This window comes from Panulirus ornatus, chromosome 8, assembly GCF_036320965.1.
Source record: "Panulirus ornatus isolate Po-2019 chromosome 8, ASM3632096v1, whole genome shotgun sequence".
In the NCBI taxonomy this organism is placed as follows: Eukaryota; Metazoa; Arthropoda; class Malacostraca; order Decapoda; family Palinuridae; genus Panulirus; species Panulirus ornatus.
Genome location: NC_092231.1, coordinates 37,709,918 through 37,724,239, shown reverse-complemented (window position 1 = coordinate 37,724,239; position 14,322 = coordinate 37,709,918). Strand labels below are relative to the sequence as shown.

Below are 14,322 nucleotides of genomic sequence, written 5' to 3'. Positions count from 1 at the left end.
TAAGCTCTTAGATTTTCTTGTCATGCCTAACAGGTGCTGGATATCTACAAAGTTCTAAGATTTAAAAGTTTCAGAAAAATGGAATGTACAGGAATGCAAAAGATTCTACAGTCAGATGCATTGTTCCATGTCCAGCACAGCCACACGAGACAAAAATCTTTTTCAACAATCCTGAGTGTGTGTGTATCATTATCAATATCATTACTATTATCATCGTTATAGCCCCAGGACCAACTTCTGTGAAAAAGTCCTGTTGTAACCTAGGATCTTTCTGAAGACTCCTGCAGGCCAAGGCTGTGAGCTACTAACAGTAGCAGGGAAACGTAGACTCCTCTGGAATGTCGAGTCCTTTGACGGAATTGTACTCCTTATCATACAGCCCGCCACAGGTAACTTTCCACCAGAGGTGTAACCTCGAGCAGATGGAACATATATTTATATTATACATAGTCGCTGTCTCCCGCGCTAGCGAGGTAGCGCAAGGAGACAGACGAAAGAATGGCCCAACCCACCCACATACTCATGTATATATTCACCTATACATTTTAACTTATACGTACATATACATACACAGACATACACATTACATACACGTATACACATCCACACTTACTGCCTTCATCTATTTCCGTCGCTACCCCGCCACACATGGAATGACAACCCCCTCCCCCCGCGCGAGGTAGCGCTAGGAAAAGACAACAAAGGCCACATTCTTTCACACTCTGTCTCTAGCTGTCATGTGGAATGCACAGAAACCACAGCTCGCTTTCCACATCCAGGCCCAACAAAACTTCCACGGTTTACCCCAGATGCTTCACATGCCCCGAGTCAATCCACTGACAGCAAGTCGACCCCGGTATACCACGTCGTTCCAATTCGCTATTCCTCGCACGCCTTTCACCCTCCTGTATGTTCAGGCCCCGATCGCTAAAATATCTTTTTCACTCCTTCCTTCCACCTCCAATTTGGTCGCCCACTTCTCGTTCCCTCCACCTCTGACATATATCCTCTTTGTCAATCTCTCCTCACTCATTCTGTCCATGTTACCAAACCATTTCAATACACCCTCTTCTGCTCTCTCAACCACACACTTTGTATTATCACACATCTATCTTACCCTTTCATTACTTACTCGATCAAGCCACCTCACACCACATATTGTCCTCAAACATTTCATGTCCAACACATCCATCTTCCTCAGCACAACCCTATCTGTAGCCCACGCCTCGCAACTATATAACATTGTTGGAACCACTATTCTTTCAAACATACCCATTTTTGCTCTCCGAGATAACGTTCTCGCCTTCCACACATTCTTGAACGCTCCCAGAACCTTCGCCCCCTCCCCCACCCTGTGACTCGCTTCCGCTTCCATGGTTCCATCCGCTGCTAAATCCACTCCCAGATATGTAAAATACTTCACTTCCTCCAGTTTTTCTCCATTCAAACCTGCCTCCCAATTAACTTGTCCTTCAACCCTACTGAACCTAATAACCTTGTTCTTATTCACATTTAGTCTCGGCTTTCTTCTTTCACACACTTTACCGAAATCAGTCAAACTTCTGCAGTTTCTCACCGAATCAGCCACCAGCGCTGTATCATCAGCGAATATCAAGCGACTCGCTTCCAAAGCCTTCTCATCCACAACAGACTTCATACTTGCCACTCTCCAAAACTATTGGATTCACCTCCTTAATAACCCCATCCATAAACAAATTAAACAACCATGGAGACATCACGCACCCCTGCCACAAACAGACATTCACTGGGAACCAATCACTTTCCTCTCTTCCTACTCGTACACATGCCTTACATCCTCGATAAAAACTTTTCACCGCTTCTAGCAACTTTCCCTCCACAACATATATTCCTAATACCTTCCACAGAGCATCTCAATCAACTATCATGTGCCTTCTCCAGACATATATATATATATTATATATATATATATATATATATATATATATATATATATATATATATATATATATATATATATTTTTCTTTGTCGCTGTCTCCCGCGTTTGCGAGGTAGCGCAAGGAAACAGACGAAAGAAATGGCCCAACCCACCCCCATACACATGTATATACATACGTCCACACACGCAAATATACATACCTACACAGCTTTCCATGGTTTACCCCAGACGCTTCACATGCCCTGATTCAATCCACTGACAGCACGTCAACCCCGGTATACCACATCGCTCCAATTCACTCTATTCCTTGCCCTCCTTTCACCCTCCTGCATGTTCAGGCCCCGATCACACAAATCTTTTTCACTCCATCTTTCCACCTCCAATTTGGTCTCCCTCTTCTCCTCGTTCCCTCCACCTCCGACACATATATCCTCTTGGTCAATCTTTCCTCACTCATTCTCTCCATGTGCCCAAACCATTTCAAAACACCCTCTTCTGCTCTCTCAACCACGCTCTTTTTATTTCCACACATCTCTCTTACCCTTACGTTACTTACTCGATCAAACCACCTCACACCACACATTGTCCTCAAACATCTCATTTCCAGCACATCCATCCTCCTGCGCACAACTCTATCCATAGCCCACGCCTCGCAACCATACAACATTGTTGGAACCACTATTCCTTCAAACATACCCATTTTTGCTTTCCGAGATAATGTTCTCGACTTCCACACATTCTTCAAGGCTCCCAGAATTTTCGCCCCCTCCCCCACCCTATGATCCACTTCCGCTTCCATGGTTCCATCCGCTGCCAGATCCACTCCCAGATATCTAAAACACTTTACTTCCTCCAGTTTTTCTCCATTCAAACTCACCTCCCAATTGACTTGACCCTCAACCCTACTGTACCTAATAACCTTGCTCTTATTCACATTTACTCTTAACTTTCTTCTTTCACACACTTTACCAAACTCAGTCACCAGCTTCTGCAGTTTCTCACATGAATCAGCCACCAGCGCTGTATCATCAGCGAACAACAACTGACTCACTTCCCAAGCTCTCTCATCCCCAACAGACTTCATACTTGCCCCTCTTTCCAAAACTCTTGCATTTACCTCCCTAACAACCCCATCCATAAACAAATTAAACAACCATGGAGACATCACACACCCCTGCCGCAAACCTACATTCACTGAGAACCAATCACTTTCCTCTCTTCCTACACGTACACATGCCTTACATCCTCGATAAAAACTTTTCACTGCTTCTAACAACTTGCCTCCCACACCATATATTCTTAATACCTTCCACAGAGCATCTCTATCAACTCTATCATATGCCTTCTCCAGATCCATAAATGCTACATACAAATCCATTTGCTTTTCTAAGTATTTCTCACATACATTCTTCAAAGCAAACACCTGATCCACACATCCTCTACCACTTCTGAAACCACACTGCTCTTCCCCAATCTGATGCTCTGTACATGCCTTCACCCTCTCAATCAATACCCTCCCATATAATTTACCAGGAATACTCAACAAACTTATACCTCTGTAATTTGAGCACTCACTCTTATCCCCTTTGCCTTTGTACAATGGCACTATGCACGCATTCCGCCAATCCTCAGGCACCTCACCATGAGTCATACATACATTAAATAACCTTACCAACCAGTCAAAATACAGTCACCCCCTTTTTTAATAAATTCCACTGCAATACCATCCAAACCTGCTGCCTTGCCGGCTTTCATCTTCCGCAAAGCTTTTACTACCTCTTCTCAGTTTACCAAATCATTTTCCCTAACCCTCTCACTTTGCACACCACCTCGACCAAAACACCCTATATCTGCCACTCTATCATCAAACACATTCAACAAACCTTCAAAATACTCACTCCATCTCCTTCTCACATCACCACTACTTGTTATCACCTCCCCATTTGCGCCCTTCACTGAAGTTCCCATTTGCTCCCTTGTCTTACGCACTTTATTTACCTCCTTCCAGAACATCTTTTTATTCTCCCTAAAATTTAATGATACTCTCTCACCCCAACTCTCATTTGCCCTTTTTTTCACCTCTTGCACCTTTCTCTTGACCTCCTGTCTCTCTTTTATACATCTCCCACTCAATTGCATTTTTTCCCTGCAAAAATCGTCCAAATGCCTCTCTCTTCTCTTTCACTAATACTCTTACTTCTTCATCCCACCACTCACTACCCTTTCTAATCAACCCACCTCCCACTCTTCTCATGCCACAAGCATCTTTTGCGCAATCCATCACTGATTCCCTAAATACATCCCATTCCTCCCCCACTCCCCTTACTTCCATTGTTCTCACCTTTTTCCATTCTGTACTCAGTCTCTCCTGGTACTTCCTCACACAGGTCTCCTTCTCAAGCTCACTTACTCTCACCACCCTCTTCTCCCCAACATTCACTCTTCTTTTCTGAAAACCCATACAAATCTTCACCTTAGCCTCCACAAGATAATGATCAGACATCCCTCCAGTTGCACCTCTCAGCACATTAACATCCAAAAGTCTCTCTTTCGCACGCCTGTCAATTAACACGTAAATTATATGGGAGGGTATTGATTGAGAGGGTGAAGGCATGTACAGAGCATCAGATTGGGGAAGAGCAGTGTGGTTTCAGAAGTGGTAGAGGATGTGTGGATCAGGTGTTTGCTTTGAAGAATGTATGTGAGAAATACTTAGAAAAGCAAATGGATTTGTATGTAGCATTTATGGATCTGGAGAAGGCATATGATAGAGTTGATAGAGATGCTCTGTGGAAGGTATTAAGAATATATGGTGTAGGAGGAAAGTTGTTAGAAGCAGTGAAAAGTTTTTATCGAGGATGTAAGGCATGTGTACGTGTAGGAAGAGAGGAAAGTGATTGGTTCTCAGTGAATGTAGGTTTGCGGCAGGGGTGTGTGATGTCTCCATGGTTGTTTAATTTGTTTATGGATGGGGTTGTTAGGGAGGTAAATGCAAGAGTTTTGGAAAGAGGGGCAAGTATGAAGTCTGTTGGGGATGAGAGAGCTTGGGAAGTGAGTCAGTTGTTGTTCGCTGATGATACAGCGCTGGTGGCTGATTCATGTGAGAAACTGCAGAAGCTGGTGACTGAGTTTGGTAAAGTGTGTGGAAGAAGAAAGTTAAGAGTAAATGTGAATAAGAGCAAGGTTATTAGGTACAGTAGGGTTGAGGGTCAAGTCAATTGGGAGGTGAGTTTGAATGGAGAAAAACTGGAGGAAGTGAAGTGTTTTAGATGTCTGGGAGTGGATCTGGCAGCGGATGGAAACATGGAAGCGGAAGTGGATCATAGGGTGGGGGAGGGGGCGAAAATTCTGGGGGCCTTGAAGAATGTGTGGAAGTCGAGAACATTATCTCGGAAAGCAAAAATGGGTATGTTTGAAGGAATAGTGGTTCCAACAATGTTGTATGGTTGCGAGGCGTGGGCTATGGATAGAGTTGTGCGCAGGAGGATGGATGTGCTGGAAATGAGATGTTTGAGGACAATGTGTGGTGTGAGGTGGTTTGATCGAGTGAGTAACGTAAGGGTAAGAGAGATGTGTGGAAATAAAAAGAGCGTGGTTGAGAGAGCAGAAGAGGGTGTTTTGAAATGGTTTGGGCACATGGAGAGAATGAGTGAGGAAAGATTGACCAAGAGGATATATGTGTCGGAGGTGGAGGGAACGAGGAGAAGAGGGAGACCAAATTGGAGGTGGAAAGATGGAGTGAAAAAGATTTTGTGTGGTCGGTGCCTGAACATGCAGGAGGGTGAAAGGAGGGCAAGGAATAGAGTGAATTGGAGCGATGTGGTATACCGGGGTTGACGTGCTGTCAGTGGATTGAATCAAGGCATGTGAAGCGTCTGGGGTAAACCTTGGAAAGCTGTGTAGGTATGTATATTTGCGTGTGTGGACGTATGTATATACATGTGTATGGGGGGGGGGGGGGGGGGGGGTTGGGCCATTTCTTTCGTCTGTTTCCTTGCGCTACCTCGCAAACGCGGGAGACAGCGACAAAGTATAATAAAAAATAAAATAAAAAAAAAAAAAAAATATATATATATATATATATATATATATATATATATATATATATATATATATATATATATATCAACCTCTAGGACCCATTCTCTAGGGGCTTATGCAGCTTCAATGCTGCGCTGCAACCAGTAGCAGATGAAGGGTGGATTCCTCAAGAGTGAGAAGCTCATCAACGAGATTTTTACTCCGACGATGTGACCGCGGTGAAGTGACCACGCCCAGGCGAATCGAGTAACGCAAATACACACACACCAACAAGCATAACATTTTTTTTTTTTTTTTTTTTTTTTTATACTTTGTCGCTGTCTCCCGCGTTTGCGAGGTAGCGCAAGGAAACAGACGAAAGAAATGGCCCAACCCCCCCCCCCATACACATGTACATACACACGTCCACACACGCAAATATACATACCTACACAGCTTTCCATGGTTTACCCCAGACGCTTCACATGCCTTGATTCAATCCACTGACAGCACGTCAAACCCTGTATACCACATTGCTCCAATTCACTCTATTCCTTGCCCTCCTTTCACCCTCCTGCATGTTCAGGCCCCGATCACACAAAATCTTTTTCACTCCATCTTTCCACCTCCAATTTGGTCTCCCTCTTCTCCTCGTTCCCTCCACCTCCGACACATATATCCTCTTGGTCAATCTTTCCTCACTCATTCTCTCCATGTGCCCAAACCATTTCAAAACACCCTCTTCTGCTCTCTCAACCACGCTCTTTTTATTTCCACACATCTCTCTTACCCTTACGTTACTTACTCGATCAAACCACCTCACACCACACATTGTCCTCAAACATCTCATTTCCAGCACATCCATCCTCCTGCGCACAACTCTATCCATAGCCCACGCCTCGCAACCATACAACATTGTTGGAACCACTATTCCTTCAAACATACCCATTTTTGCTTTCCGAGATAATGTTCTCGACTTCCACACATTTTTCAAGGCTCCCAAAATTTTCGCCCCCTCCCCCACCCTATGATCCACTTCCATAACATATATATATATATATATATATATATATATATATACATATTGAAAGCAGTGTTAGATGTGCATGGCGGAGTTGACACGCATACAGAGGCAATCTGGATTTAGACAAAAACCTCTGCACGAGAAGATATACGTAGCAGACCAGCAAGCGCCTTCCTAGCTATCATTCACATGGAAAGGATTATTGTCAGCAAACGCAATGATAAAAGTTATTCAGCAAAGTAATGGTAATGGTGGCTAGTGAACGGATATACAAATTACGGAGATGTACATAGAAATGGCTGGGAAATAGACACCAGAATCTATCATATCACAAGCTGACGCATTTGTATGTCACCAGGTATTGAGCACACGCCTTTAATCAAAGATGAACCTTCAACACGAGGAGATCTTATGTGTGTGTGTGTGTGTGTGTGTATGTTTATGTGTGTGTGTGTGTGTATGTTTATGTGTGTGTGTGTGTGTGTGTGTGTGTGTGTGTGTGTGTGTACGTGTTTGTGTACGTGTTTGTGTGTGTGTGTGTTGACCTCCGCCTGACCTTGGTCAAAATTATAAAAATTATAATCAATGATGCATCTCTCTGCCACTTACTTGCACTCGACTGCAATACATCAAAAGCTTTACCTCGTCCAAAAGACCAGGACGTACCAAGCGAGCGAGCAGGCAAGCAGAATAGCCTCCGCCGCCACCATCACCGTCTTTGCATGATTAAGTGGAATAATTGATTAGACTGGAATTGACAATTTTTGAAAATTTCCAAAGCCAGGGAAATATATCAAAAAAAAAGAGGGACATTCTTGCCATCTTATTCACTTTTAAAAGATGCAAATTTCTATGCACCTGGTGCATAGAAATTACTTTTGCTGGAGACGTGACTGACGGGTTGACATATTCAGTGCATCACTAGATGAATTGCCAATGGGAAAGGACGTCGTTGCATACACACTACATATCGTGAGGGGGAAAAAAAAAGTTATATATCATTCAAAAAAAGCGTAGGATGTTACGGATAATTATCATACATCCTCGACATTGACGGTAGGGTTATCGTACACTCAAACTAACGCACTGGTGGTCATCATATGCTCATAATACATCATGGACGTATTGGTGATAGTACAAGAGCCGCTCAATCATCATATAACAATAAGCATTTTGAAGGAAAAGTTCCATGAAGACCATAAAGCGATTTGCTAATTATCATTGCATGCAGGAAAGGTACCCCTTCTCTTGTTTACGTTGAAGGCTCCAGTCACGGACACGAGTCCACATCAAGGCCGGACCTTGATTGAAATAGAGAAAATTATGAAACGGGGATAGAAAAGACAAGGGAAAGTATTTACTAATTTTGGAGGAAGTGAAAGGCCCGTCTTAAAAGGTGCCATTCATATCTATTGGGAAAGACATGGGAAGGAAGAGAGTTCCAAAGTTTTGACGTATAGGGAAAGAAGCAGGTATCAAAACGGCCCACCTTCGAGTTGCCGATGGCCAAACAATAATCATGTGACGCAGCAGCTTGCCGAGTATTGTGTGGTCTAGCTTGTGTTGGGGGCACACAAGCAGCCAAGTCTCGGGTGCAGAAACGAAAGTAATACCTATATAAGAGGGAAAGTGAACCAGCATTGTGGCGTAGGGCAAGGGGGCCAAGTTTGGAAGTTAGCCTAGGACAGTTTTTAAGACTGATCACTTTCGACTCAACTCTGTAAAGTACGGAGGCAGAGCTAGAACCAACCCAAATGATCACGGTACACAACAATCAGTTTGTAGTTATTAGGATCATTGTACACACTACCACTACCGTACATCGCCTCCACAGGACAAGCTTTGTGATTATCATACTCTGCCACCACCTGACCAATCTGACGATCATCGTACCTCAACGCCACACAAGAAAGGCGTCACCATCGTACATTGCCCTTACACCACCAGGTCCAGTGATCATCGTACATCATCATTATATGAAAAGGTTGTGATCATCGTACACTGCCTATACTTCACCGTACGGATGATCATCGTACATAGCCACCAAAGACAGTCGTGGTGATTATCGTATTCTACCACAACTTCACCATACCAATGATCATCTTACATTACCCTCACGCCACTGCAATGACATCCCCATCACCTCATTACTGCTCTCACTAACATTTATATTCTACACATCCTGATGCAGTAATAACTTGGGCCCCCAGAAGTATGTCATTAATGCATCTAACGAAAGATAATTGCCTGGTTACCAGTATTTATCGTGTCCGAATTCCCTCCCTCATACATTGAACAAAAGGAAGTCATTTAGGTTGATGAAGATCCATTACATAGTAAGGCGTACACTGAGCTTCTGTGTATAGATGGAAGGACCACCTTTGCACCTATACATGGACAAGAAGGCGATCAAAACTCACACCTGGACGCCGAAGATGGTATGTGAGGTGGCAACAAGATCTTCAAGTGTTAAGAGAAGAATCAGTGATGTAACCAGCTTGTGGTCTGTTAGTGTAGCATTGGATTATATATATGTATATATATATGTATATTATATATATATATATATATATATATATATATATATATATATATATATATATATATATATATATATATTTATTTTTTGTCGCTGTCTCCCGCGTTTGCGAAGTAGCGCAAGGAAACAGACGAAAGAAATGGCCCAACCCACCCAGATACATATGTATATACATACGTCCACACACTCAAATATACATACCTACACAGCTTTCCATGGTTTCCTGATTCAATCCACTGACAGCGCGTCAACCCCGGTATACCACATCGATCCAATTCACTCTATTCCTTGCCCTCCTTTCACCCTCCTGCATGTTCAGGCCCCGATCACACAAAATCTTTTTCATCCCATCTTTCCACCTCCAATTTGGTCTCCCACTTCTCCTCGTTCCCTCCACCTCCGACACATATATCCTCTTGGTCAATCTTTCCTCACTCATTCTCTCCATGTGCCCAAACCATTTCAAAACACCCTCTTCTGCTCTCTCAACCACGCTCTTTTTATTTCCACACATCTCTCTTACCCTTACGTTACTTACTCGATCAAACCACCTCACACCGCACATTGTCCTCAAACATCTCATTTCCAGCACATCCATCCTCCTGCGCACAACTCTATCCATAGCCCACGTCTCGCAACCATACAACATTGTTGGAACCACTATTCCTTCAAACATACCCATTTTTGCTTTCCGAGATAATGTTCTCGACTTCCACACATTCTTTAAGGCACCCAGGATTTTCGCCCCCTCCCCCACCCTATGATCCACTTCCGCTTCCATGGTTCCATCCGCTGCCAGATCCACTCCCAGATATCTAAAACACTTTACTTCCTCCAGTTTTTCTCCCTTCAAACTTACCTCCCAATTGACTTGACCCTCAACCCTACTGTACCTAATAACCTTGCTCTTATTCACATTTACTCTTAACTTTCTTCTTTCACACACTTTACCAAACTCAGTCACCAGCTTCTGCAGTTTCTCACATGAATCAGCCACCAGCGCTGTATCATCAGCGAACAACTGACTCACTTCCCAAGCTCTCTCATCCCCAACAGATGGCCAGAGAGCGTTATTGGATTACGTGTTAATTGACAGGCGCGCGAGAGAGAGACTTTTGGATGTTAATGTGCTGAGAGGTGCAACTGGAGGGATGTCTGATCATTATCTTGTGGAGGCTAAGGTGAAGATTTGTATGGGTTTTCAGAAAAGAAGAGTGAATGTTGGGGTGAAGAGGGTGGTGAGAGTAAGTGAGCTTGGGAGGAGACTTGTGTAAGGAAGTACCAGGAGAGACTGAGTACAGAATGGAAAAAGGTGAGAACAATGGAAGTAAGGGGAGTGGGGGAGGAATGGGATGTATTTAGGGAATAAGTGATGGATTGCGCAAAAGATGCTTGTGGCATGAGAAGAGTGGGAGGTGGGTTGATTAGAAAGGGTAGTGAGTGGTGGGATGAAGAAGTAAGATTATTAGTGAAAGAGAAGAGAGGCATTTGGACGATTTTTGCAGGTAAAAAATGCAATTGAGTGGGAGATGTATAAAAGAGACAGGAAGTCAAGAGAAAGGTGCAAGAGGTGAAAAAGATGGCAAATGAGAGTTGGGGTGAGAGAGTATCATCAAATTTTAGGGAGAATAAAAAGATGTTCTGGAAGGAGGTAAATAAAGTGCGTAAGACAAGGGAGCAAATGGGAACTTCAGTGATATATTTATATATATATATATATATATATATATATATATATATATATATATATATATATATATATATATATATATATATGCTGTCAATAGATTGAACCAGGGCATGTGAAGCGTCTGGGGTAAACCATGGAAAGTTTTGTGGGGCCTGGATGTGGAAAAGGAGCTGTAGTTTCGGTGCATTACACATGACAGCTAGAGACTGAGTGTGAACGAATGTGGCCTTGTTGTGTTTTCCTGGCGCTACCTCGCACGCACGCGGGGGAAGTCTGGTGCCATTTCATGTGTGGCGGGGTGGTGGCGGAAATGGATGAAGGCATGTATGAATGTATATGTATGTATACGTTGAAATGTATAGGTATGTATGTGTGCTTGTGTGGGCGTTTATGTACATGTGTATGTGGGGGGGGGGGGGCATTCTTTCGTCTATTTCCTTGCGCTACCTAGCTAACGCGGGAGACAGCGACAAAGTATAAAAAAAGTGTTCTCTTGTACATGAATGCATTTATTGTTACTATTGATCTGTCATATGAATTTTTGTGTGTGTATGTGTGTTTGAATGCGATTTGTTCTTGTCTGTGTTTGTATGTTTGCACGAGTGCACAAACCACTTTACTTCAAACCCTCGTATAACACTTACGTTAAATCCCAAAAGCTGTATAACCTGTAGGAGTGTAGAAAATGGAAAGATCTGAGGCATATAGAAAAGGGGAAGCACTTACAAGATGACCAGAATATAAAGCTGTCGCTTAGTAAGATGAACCATAAGGGTCACTAGGTTCATCATCTTAATCTGTTGTTTCCTTATGTGTCACGTGTGTGTGTGTGTGTGTGGCTCTAGCATGGCATGTGTCATTGCATGACGCGTGTCGGCTTGCCATGGGTCCGTGGGTGTCATGTCTTATATTCTTGTTGGCGTGTGTCAGATGTAGGAGTATCTTGTGTCTGTATGTATCAAGATTCCCAGGCTACTAAGTCATGTGTCATCGCGTTATGTATGGACATGTATCATGTATCAATATGTATCATGCATCAACATGTGTCATGTATCAACATGTGTCATGTATCAACATGTCTCGCTTCACAAAATCTGCTTAGAGAGAGGGAAGACAATCACACGCTATCCAAATATAAACATCAAACAGCACTGGCAGTATCAAAAGATCGAACCCCACACTTGCAATATCAAAATATCGAACCCCACACTTGCAGTATCAAGAGATCGAACCCCACACTTGTCGTTTAACGCACTACATTGTCCATATACTTCCGCAGTTCATTAGAAAATGCCCACTCAGACATTAGTCTAAACGACTGATTAATGAGTGAGAAATAATAAGATACTGATTAACGAGCGAGACATAATAAGATTCTGAGCTGAATGACTTCCATGGCCATAAATGCTTCAACTACAGCATAAACATGTTGTGGAGATGTACGCTTAATGCTCCCAGAGTTCTCCATTTCCTAAACTACAACATACTGATAGACGATTCGATTCTAGATTAAAGAGAGATATTCGTAGGTTAGTTCTCTCTCTGAGAGACCTCAAATGGTTATTCGAAACAGATTATGTAGGGAAATCAATGATACTAATCACTTATGGCACCACAAAGTACTCCTTCTGGTTCGAAAAGGTTCTGATGTACATTGTGTAAGTATTAAGTATAAATTCTACTTTAGTGAACAACTCATTTCTTGAAAAATCTACTATCTGTTCAATGATGCTAAACACATTCTACAAACCCAATAACTGGACTTAATAAAAGGAACAGTTTTTTTTTTTTTTCTTTACAAATGAATTTCCGCCGTCTATTTGGGTTCACCATGGGGAGCGACCAGCCTCGAAATAAGCGTAAAAGTCGACAGTGGAGTTAGTGTGGGAGATTATTACCGCCAGTAGCATGAAAAACTGCCGACCCGCTGAGCTTGACATTTGAAATTCTTCCCCTCTAACCAAAACCACCTCCCTCGGCGCTGCGCAGCAACTGTGCGCTCAGAGAGAGAGAGAGAGAGAGAGAGAGAGAGAGAGAGAGAGAGAGAGAGAGAGAGAGAAGCAGCCAGCCAGCCAGCGCGCCACATTACCCAGAAGGGAAAGTTGGATCTGAATAGGCCTCTCTTAAGGACGGCTTTCCTTAGCTTTCAAGGCCGAAAAAAAAAGACGAAAAAAAATTCCTCTGCCACATCAAAGTAGACATCTCTCGAATGGTTAAGGAACACTTCAGAGAAAAGCCAGTAGGAGACGAGCCCGAAGATATGACCGAGTTAAAGATAAGCCTCCTAAGAAACGTTCTTAATTTGAGAAGTTAAAGGTTAGATAACATATCTGTACCATAATCTAAAGAGACTTGAGAGAAGTGAAGTAGGAAACTGGAGTAACCCTTTGAGAGATGCTACATTACCCTCAACATGATGAAGATAACATATCTGTACCATAACCTCAGGAGACTTGAGAGAAGTGAAGTCGGAAACTGGAGTAACCCTTGGAGATATGCTACATTACCCCCAACATGATGAAAAGGTACTGGGCAACATCTGGGTTGTCGCAGACTGGAGTAAAAAGGGAGATCAAATGCGTAAGTCTGAGGATAGATAAACTATCTGCCATCTGACCACTCATACAGTGTATTAAAAAGTCTCTATCAAATGTGAAATTCAGAATTTATGAAAGAAATTGACAAACATTACCAAAGACTCTTACTAAAAGTTAGATTCTGAATATAGGATGGGATCTTAATCCTAGGTTAACTCCATTTATGTAATATACTCATATAGGAGAAAAATCTGGTTTTGCCAGTTTTTATTCACTTATTTTTCATCATTCTTAAGGTTTTGCCAGTTTTTATTCACTTATTTTTCATCATTTCTAAGGTTTTGCCAGTTTTTATTCACTTATTTTTCATCATTCTTAAGGTTTTGCCAGTTTTTATTCACTTATATTTCATCATTTTTAAGGTTTTGCCAGTTCTTATTCACTTATTTTTCATCATTCTTAAGGTTTTGCCAGTTTTTATTCACTTATTTTTCATCATTTTTAAGGTTTTGCCAGTTTTTATTCACTTATATTTCATCATTCTTAAGGTATCGTCCTATGAATTCCCAAACCTGAAACTGCTAGATTTGGTG

At 42.4% G+C, this 14,322-nt stretch overlaps 1 long non-coding RNA gene across 2 annotated transcripts in view; it reads right to left on the bottom strand.

Annotated features, from left to right (window-relative positions):
• The window catches only part of LOC139749904 (uncharacterized), a 59,033-nt gene that overhangs the window by 5,515 nt on the left and 39,196 nt on the right, over positions 1-14,322 (bottom strand). The gene's annotated exons all lie outside the window — the stretch shown is intronic.